We start from the raw sequence: 10,215 nt of genomic DNA on the forward strand, positions 1-10,215 counted from the left end.
ATACACTGATAAACTAAATTCGTAAAGAGAACGAAAATGATTATACAATACACGAATTCATTCGAAGTTTTCTGCAACGAATCATTTTCGTGCGTTGTGAATAGGCGTTTTGGGTCATTTCACGAACTGAAAAGTGCAACTTGAAGAATGAAACTTTTCGTAGTTTTAAATGTGTAGTGTACGGTGCACAAAATTTATCGTCGAAGGCGGAACTATTTTTCATGTTTGAAACGAAATGATTCGTTATTTTTTAAATATATGTATACAACTCAAGTATTTCGTTAGTTGCACGATTTCATTTTCGTTCATCGGACAAAATTTTTGGAACATGTTATTTTTTCATCCGAACTTTAAGGATCGACATGTTCTTCTGGTAGTATGGGAAATGTGTAATATATTCCACACACCGAATCAACTTTGTTGTGAGGACCTTGTGCATCATTTATTTCAAATTCGTCAGCGTATATCCACAGTGGGATAAGATAACTATTTTCTTACTTACTAGAATATTTTTCCTTGATTGCTTCCCATACTCTACTATTTACGTAATGAGTTATTGTAGATGACTACTCCAATGATTTTATTCGTTCAATGGTTCTATCTAATAGTTCTGGTGTTTCGAAAAACTTTTTGATTTGAAATTTGATTGGTTTTAATACTAGGTAAGGCTTGCAACTTTCTTTCTCAGGGTCGTCAACGTTTTTGCATGCATCTTCGTTTTGTTCGATTACTGTCGGTAATTCAAATATACCTCGATCATTCAATAATTTAAATAACTTATAATCACTGTTTATGAATTGAAACGATGATTTCATACAATTTAAGCAAGTTGGCTCATCACTGTTTAGCTTATCCAATTCTTTTAATGCTTCTTCTTTTGTCTTAAACATATAAAATGTGTCACTCTGTGCTGTAGCTAAGGTTGACTTGAACCCATTAGCAGCTTTCACAGGGATCAATACTGTGTTTAATCCTCTGAGGACTGCAAGTAAACGCGAATCTGAAATATAAATGAGGAAATATTTTCATTTTCATTTTGCAGCGTTTGGTGGGGCAATGAGAGCGCAAGTCAGTCCAGGACCGATGATAGGAGGGGTAATGGCAGAATAGTCTATGCGGACCACCAAAACGCCGTGGGAGAGGAACAGGGTGTGGGTTGAGGTAGGGTTAAGGACTTGGTGTATGCTCGACGAAAGATTGCGCTGCAGAATGTGATGAAAAAGTAGATCGAACAGTACTACTGTTGGCTGTTCATAAATAAAAGTTGTTTTGTCACTAACTCTTTTTTAATCTTGTTATGAAATTAACTGTTAACGAAGGATTTCAAGTGAATTAATAATGTTCATATGGTTTCAGTTGGCTAGTGGTCAAACTAGTGGAGATTTAACCAGAGAGCGGTCCATCTAAAAAGTGACCAACCTGCGAATCATGATCATACCAATTGTGAAAATTACTTTTTTATTGATAGAACAATATGTCTATGTAACCACAGTTTGTGGAAAAAGATAACATGGTGATGTGTATATACATGTATACAAAGATACACGCCGCGAATCTGGTCCGTTAGTAATGTGTTACCACTTTCAGGAGTCAGGGCGACAATTCGAGTGATTTAAGAGATAACACCTGGGGATCTCTTATAGATGATAGTCCAATGAGCTTCTCCCCTCATGAATCGATCGCCGTGCCCAAGATCATATGGATCATCGCCCGGCAGACTTAACATGTCATTCTTCCGTTCGGAAGAGGAAACCATCCATCCCTTGCCGATCACTAATAATCATGAAGTTTGAAGATCAAAAAAACTCATCACTCACCTCTCATTCACCAAGCGAGAGTGTGTAGTTGCTTATTTTTGGGCACTTCGCCACTTTATTTGACGGTTTGGTCCGCGTGGATGATGGTTCTTCAAAACAACTAGTCAAATTTTGAATATTTGCATTGCTGTGGGCTCAATAACTTGAAAAATCTACTTGAATATAATATGTTGTGTAAAATACATGACCGTTTTAGATTAAATATAATGAACCAAAATCCCTAGGATACTGCATTGGTCTGGATCTAGTTGAATGTAGAAAACAAAATAATTCGCGCCGTTGGGCTACTCGATTCTAGGGACTGCCAGAATCATGGAGATCAATATACAAATCTCTAAGCATAAAGATTTCTAGACTGAGTCTCACCGTCAAGCCCACGGAAATATAAATGAGGAAATATTATACTAAAATAATAAAATGTCATGAATTTCCATACTAACCCAACAAGTGTTAAGCGTTGGTTATTACAGGCAATAATGCTGTAACCGACACGTCTTTTCCGTGTTGTGTAATGTACGTGGCGAGCGGCTCCAGCAACTGTTCGCACTTCGTCTGTCCTTCGGAAGGATCGCCGAATCCCAGCAACAGGTAATCGACGTCAAGCTGAAATATAAAAAGTTTCTCTTGGAATCATGAAACTCCAGCTGATACCCAAATTCGTCTCCGAGATGTGGATATTTCTTCAATAGCTTTGACAATTTTCTTTGATCTTTTACGAAATCTGTTCTGCCCGGGAAACTGATTTCCCAGTTGGACAGAACACTAGCCCATGGAAGTCGATTCAGCTGCAACCAGGAAACTGCTTTCACAATTTCTGGACTGATTATCTCCGAAATGCCAGAGGATGTTGATTGGCGACTCTCTTCCACTTTTAGTTTTTTTCCGATCGCTCTGTCTTATATAGTTAATTCGACTGTATAGCTTGCCGCCCGAATTTCCTTTTTTCGAAATATAATACGTATCCTATCAAAATAAATAAAATGTATAAACTAAGTGATATTGGCACATTGAATACCTTTTGTGCTCTTCTAAATAACTTGATAATTGTTGACGCATACTCAGACAATTGCTCCGTTGTTGTCTTCCGCTTTCTCGACAGGTGGTATTTCGCTACAACGTCCGTGACAAACTTTTGCCCTTCTGCTGATAACTCCAAATCATCTGCTTTCTGGAGTAGCTTCTTCCCAAAAACTGACTGTTTAAGATGACTCTTCAAATCATCCAGCGATAACACCCTTGCTTCTTCTAAGTCGTTGATCGTTGCTTCCCTGACCTGTCCTTCACTGTGGCTATCGGTAATAAGCAGTGGCGGATCCAGGGGGAGGGTCTTGGGGGTCCGGACCCCCCCCCCCCCGAAAATTTTTAACATCTTGATAATTTTCAAAAAAGTTTTTATTTTAAATTCATTCTTAGTTCAAAATCTTTGCAAACCAGATTCGATTACCAAAACTGATTTTAATTAAATGAGGATATTACATATTACGTATTGTACAATGAACATTTTAAAGTCGAAATTTTGGACCCCCTCCGAAATTTTTTTCTGGATCCGCTCCTGATAATAAGGCCATCTTCGGTGAACTCCTCTTCAGACTCAGATGCATCCGGTTCGCTATTTTGGATTACAGTTCTGGTCTTGGTATCACCACAGCATTCACCTTCGGAATGAATCACTTTTTCGATTTCGCTTGCGTCAGAGTTGTCAGATACGTTTTCAGCTTTTTCCAGATTCCACGCCAATACTGGAATTTGCTTGAATATTGCTGTAAGTAGAATTATTAGCCTTTTCTTTAGCGTCGATCTCGTTGGTGTTCGCATCGACGTCCTCGTCCACAATCGAATGCACTATTACATTAGAGAGATTCTGTGGAAAACATTCAACTCAATTATCGGCACGAGACAACGCTTGGCAAATTTTCTCTCGTGACCAAGTAATTAAAGCAACATACTGTAAACATACACCACACTCTGTATACAAATATATCAGCTGAATATTTAAATATTATTTCACATTTAATTATCTCTAAATACAGATAAAGCTTCTACCGACACTGGAAGATCAGCGAGCAGCTTCTGTTCAAACGCCATTTTGTTTTTATTTGAAAGATGTCAAAAGCTTGGTTCATACAGCAAGCGTATGGTTTTTTTCGCACAAGATTTTTTTATAGTTTTCATTATCGCGTCGTATAATACACACCTAGAAAAAAAAATAATGTAAATTTACGTCTCCTGACCCTGACATATACGAGCATCAAAAATAACTTAGTTTTATGATTGATTTTAATTTTACATGACGTTTAATTTCGTAAATCATGTAATTTTACTCCACATACAGCGTTTGTTCTGAATGGTAGGAAGTGTAATTTTATGTCATTGCGCATGTAAAGTATGTTTCATGTAAAATTAAATGGAACACGGTAATGTTCCGTCATTTCGTAAATTACGGTTTGTTGATTTGTGTCATGTTTGCAATTACGTCAACGATAAAATTCAGATTTTTTTGGTGTGTATCTAAGGCGTATACATTCCGTAAGCAAACTTATGGAAATCATACGTGTCGTATGAAATAAATTTAGGGTCGCATAATAATCGTTCATACGAAAGATACTATGAATATCGTATGTTTAGTTTCCTCAGTGTAGGCAAAAGCACTTACAGATTAAGACTGGTGGTGTCATCGTTACCAAAACAGTTTTTAATTGCACTGGAAACAATGTTGTGTTTTGCCTCAAAACAAGTGGAGTTACGAACGCAACCTGCGCGGTAAAACATCATCACGTTGATATTGCTGTTGAATTCGCACTACTTGCCAAACAGTTCAAAACGAAGTGCAAGTTTGCGCCGCTAAAACAACAAAAATGATTCAAAAAAAAATTGTAAAACGATCCATAAAAAAGTTGTTCATGTTCCATTAAACAGACCTGAAAATCCATAAAACAGTGTGAATGTTCCATAAAATGTTACATTTAGCGACATAAATTAACTGACATTGATCCATAGAACATTAACAATGTACATTAAAACACGTCCATATGTTCCATAATAACGACAAAAATGTTCCACGGTATTACAAAAATGGAGCAATAAAATGTTAGAAAAAGATCCATAAATTTGATGAAAATGTTTGCTAAATAATATTTCTTGGTCCATAGAAAATGTATAAATGTACAATAGAAATGCTATGTATTGATTCATATATAGAACGTTAAATCATGGTTCATGGATATTTACAAAACGATCCATAAGAAAAGAAAATGTAAAACGATCCATTAATATGTGCTTATGCACCACAAAAATTAAACTTAATGAATTCATGCGAAATATTTGCTATTCAAACTAATAATAAAGTATATTACATTTAGTTGTAATGTCAAACTACAACAAACAATGCATACATGCAATGCATACAACTACAACAAACAATGCATAGATTATAGTTAAACTTAAGCTTTCGTATCTCACTAGTCAGGTAACTGACCTTAGCTAACCTGAAATCATTATGGCAACTCTTTAAAAGGTAGGGTATCTATGACATTAGCGCGCTGAGAGACCACTGATGCGAAAACAGACACTTTATTCACGAACACTAACTAATGTGGCTACGCCACATCGCTTTCTAGTGCACTGTCCGACTTCGCTGCCGCTCAGTCGGCTTTTAACTAGCTATAGCCCCTATGTTAAAGTAAACCGGGCAAATGAGAGGATCACAGGTTCGCTTGCAATTCCAGCTACGGGTTAATCAATGCCTTTGCGCCGCTTCGGATCCTAGGCCCCGGATATGTGGCCAAGCCGCATGACACTAGCTCTCAATATAAGCTCACTTGTTAAAGCACTCTCACTGTTGTGAGTATTAAAAAGCACAATTTATGTTTTCAGTTTGACAAACTTTGGCTAATAATTTTACATTTCCGTTCTCGGATTCGGTTTATTTAGGTAGAATAAACCTTTTTCACAAAAATCCGCATTAAAATTGGACCTCTATCACTAAAGTCTCTAAACTAGACAATTACCGATAAAAATATGTATAAAGTGATATATATATATATATATATATATATATATATATATATATATATATATATATATATATATATATATATATATATATATATATATATATATATATATATATATATATATATATATATATATATATATATATATATATATATATATATATATATATATATATATATATATATATATATATATATATATATATATATATATATATATATATATATATATATATATATATATATATATATATATATATATATATATATATATATATATATATATATATACATTTAGAAACTGAAAATTTCGAAAATGAAAATATAGAAACAGGAAAATTAGAATATTAAGAAATGTAGAAGTTTTTAAAATTTGGAAACTTTAGATATCTTAAATCTTATATTTTTTAATACTTTATAATTTTAACTTTCAACATTTTTCTTTGCACTTGTATCCTTTACTACTTTAAAATTATTTTTTTATACTTATCTCTTTATACATTTTTCTTTATACTTATATCTTTTATTGCTTCATACTTTTAACTTAATACAGTTTTCTTTATACCTTGTAATTAAAATTTCATACTTTATTCTTCATGCTTTATACTTTCTAATTTATACTTGAAACATCAAACACTAGAAACTTTAAAAGTTAATATTTAGAAACAAGAAATTTGGAAACTGGAAATTTGGAAACTGGAAATTAGGAAAATTCGGAAATGTACAAACTTTAAGAATTTAGAATATTTGGATATATAAAATCTTATATCTCTTACTACTTCATACATTTAATTTTATACGTTTTTCTTCATACTTATATCTTTTACTACATTACATTTTGAATTTTATACATTTTTTATACTTATATCTTTTACTACTTTATACTTTAACTTAATACATTTTTCTTTATACCTAATAATTTAAAATTTATACGTTATTCTAAATACTTTATACTTTATAATTTATACTTGAAACTTTATGCTTAAAGATTAGAAACTTATTAACATTAAATATATAGAAACTGGAAATTTAGAAACTGGAATTTAGAAAATTCAGAAATTTAGAAACTTTAAAATTTTTTGAAACTTTAGATAGATAAAATCTTATATTTTTTACTACCTTATATTTTTAACTATATACATTTTTCTTTGTACTACTACTTTATATTTTACTACTTTATACTTTTAACTTAATACATTCTTCTTAATACTTATATCTTTTACTACATTATACTTTTAACTTGATACATTTTTTTATACCTTATAATTTAAAATTTATATTTTATTCCTAATACTTTATACTTGATAATCTATACTTGAAACTTTATGCTTAAAGACTAGAAACTTATTAACATTAAATATTTAGAAACTGGAAATTTGGAAACTGGAATTTAAAAAATTCAGAAATTAAGAAATTTTAAAAATTTTGAAACTTTAATATATAAAATCTAATATTATTTACTACTTTATACATGTAACTTTACACATTTTCTTAATACTACTACTTTATACTTTATACTTTTAACTTATTACATTCTTCTTTATACTCCTAGCTTTTACTACATTATACTTTTAACTTAATACATTTTTCTTTATACCTTATAATTTAAAATTTATATTTTATTCCTAATACTTTATACTTTATAATTTATACTTGAAACTTTATGCTTAAAGACTAGAAACTTATTAACATTAAATATTTAGAAACTGGAAATTTGGAAACTGGAATTTAGAAAATTCAAAAATTTAGAAGCTTTAAAAATTTTGAAACTTAAGATATATAAAATTTCATACTTTTAACTTTATACATTTTTCTATATACTACTACTTTATATTTTACTACTTTATACTTTTAACTTATTACATTCTTCTTTATACTTATATCTTTTACTACATTATACTTTTAACTTGATACATTTTTCTTTATACCTTATGATTAAAAATTTATATTTTATTCCTAATACTTTATACTTTATGATTAAAGACTAGAAACTTATTAATATTGAATACAGGTCGGACTCGATTATCCGGGGATTCGATTATCCGTGATTCGATTATCCGGGGAAAATGATTCGATTATCCGGGTGTTTTGAAAAAAAAATCAAATTTCAACTATAATGTCTTATTATAGTGCTAATTCGATTATTGCTGTCAATGGAACATTTTTTCGAACAATTGGGGGGTCTAGGATTAACCTCCTCTCAAATTTTGACCTACCTCTAAAATAGCTTATATACGGGTTACTCCGCGCAGTGACCTAAAAAAACCAAAACTTGGAATCGACCTTCATGGATTGAAACCAGTTTTGAAGAAATTATTCATTTAGAGCCAATATATAATAACCTAAATTGTTGTGTCGTTTGAACAGCCCTTCAGTCCATGGGAACACACTTAATTTTAACAAATTGTTTAAAAAATTGTTTTCTTCGGATTATATCTCTGGTACTGTTTGCATTAGGATCAATCAGCGAGATAATTTTTCAAAGTTTTTAATGTCTGTATTGTCAAATATCTAACTTTTAATTTTACACTAAAAGTATATTTTCTCGTAATACACATATCGGTTACTGCAGGACACATAAAATATCATTATATCTACATTGCTCGGTTGGTCTCTGGCTATCTAGAATTCCGCTGAAGATTATGATTTATTCCAGATACTGATAGAATTATGGTCCTATTTTCATTGAAATCCGGTGTAAATATCCTGCTCTGAATTCCAGTGGACTTTGACACAATATTGCTCTTCTCCCATTATCCCCTTCAACAATTGAATCCTGCTCAGAATTCCAATGGCATCTTTAACCCCATCATGCCCTTCTTGTTGGTAAACAACCACGTTTCTAAATGACTATAACTTTTGGTTTACACAACGACAAGCAAAGCTAATAAAAGTGACTGAGATCTTTCATTTGAGCACTAAAAGTTATCAATATTATCAGTAGAACAAAAGTTATTACAATTAATCTGATTGGGTTCCGCTGACGTAGTGCTGCCAGGGATAGTTTCAGTTAATGGTGAAAATGAAATTTTGGAATATTTTCTTAGCCTGGCAATATTATTGAAAACTGCTAGAACTTTCTAAATTAGATTTCCCTCAATTACCTTTTTCATGCAGTTGAACTAGATCGGAAGGTAAATATTTCGATAGGTGCTTCTAGCAGTGCAAAAGAAGCACCTATCTTTATTAAACCAGGATTTTCGTGTTTCTTGACGCCAACAGTTCTAAGGAAAAATAGTTTTGGGACCCTATACGCGGTAGAAAAAAGTTGGACACGAAATGGTTAACGAAATTCTGAAAAGAGTCCCGGCCGTCACTGGAGGTGATTTAAATTATTGGGCAGCTCAAGCAAAGATGGATAATAGGCTATGTAAAGAGGCCACCAGCAGTACTTCTTGCTGAGGCGGCCGAGAACCCATCATCTACGTAATTTGGTAGTCCTTCGCTAGTAACAAGTATAAGTAGGAGAATTTGCGAAGACTACACGCGTAGTTATTACCTGACAATCCGGTACGACATTGGTCAACTAAATGATGCTACAAGGACATGGATCTCTTTGTGGGGGCGCAACACGCACTCTTCTAACTAGAGTGAGGGTTGAAAACATGTTAGCTATGATATGTAACACCACCACGAAAATTAAACTGGAGCTAAGAAACAGACGACCCCCAGTTTACTTACTAACTTTATTTTTCTGGTACTCGAGTAATCGAATCATTTACCTTGGAAAATCGAAGCACCGGGTAATCGAGTTTGACCTGTATTGCAAAAGACACACCTTATTAAAAAGTTTATGTAAGAATTCTTACACAAATAGCTATAAACAACTGATACATACCGTTAACTCGTTACCAATATGAATAATTAATTAAAACCAACTGAAAATACAAATCACACCCTGAAAGTCTGAAAAATCGACTAGGGCCAAAATAGGTACATTTACATTCACCATAATAGGAAGATTTACCCTGACCATTTTGTTTCCAATTTCTCCACGAATGAACCTTAAATTCATAAAATAACGCAAAAAAGTTTGATTCAATTATCCGGGTGATTCGATTATCCGGGTTGAGATTTTTTTGAAATCCCCGGATAATCGAATCCGACCTGTATTTAGAAACTGGAAACTTGGAAACTGGAAATTTAAAAACTGGAATTTAGAAAATTCAGAAATTTAGAAGCTTTAAAAATTTTGAAACTTATATCTTTTATTACATTATACTTTTAACTTGATACATTTTTATTTATACATTATAATTTAAAATTTATATGTTATTTCAAATACTTTATTATTTATACTTGAAACTTTATGCTTAAAGACTAGAAACTGGAAATTTGGAAACTGGAAATTTAGAAACTGGAATTTAGAAAATTCAGAAATTTAG

This window comes from Topomyia yanbarensis, chromosome 1 (genome assembly GCF_030247195.1).
Source record: "Topomyia yanbarensis strain Yona2022 chromosome 1, ASM3024719v1, whole genome shotgun sequence".
NCBI lineage: Eukaryota > Metazoa > Arthropoda > Insecta > Diptera > Culicidae > Topomyia > Topomyia yanbarensis.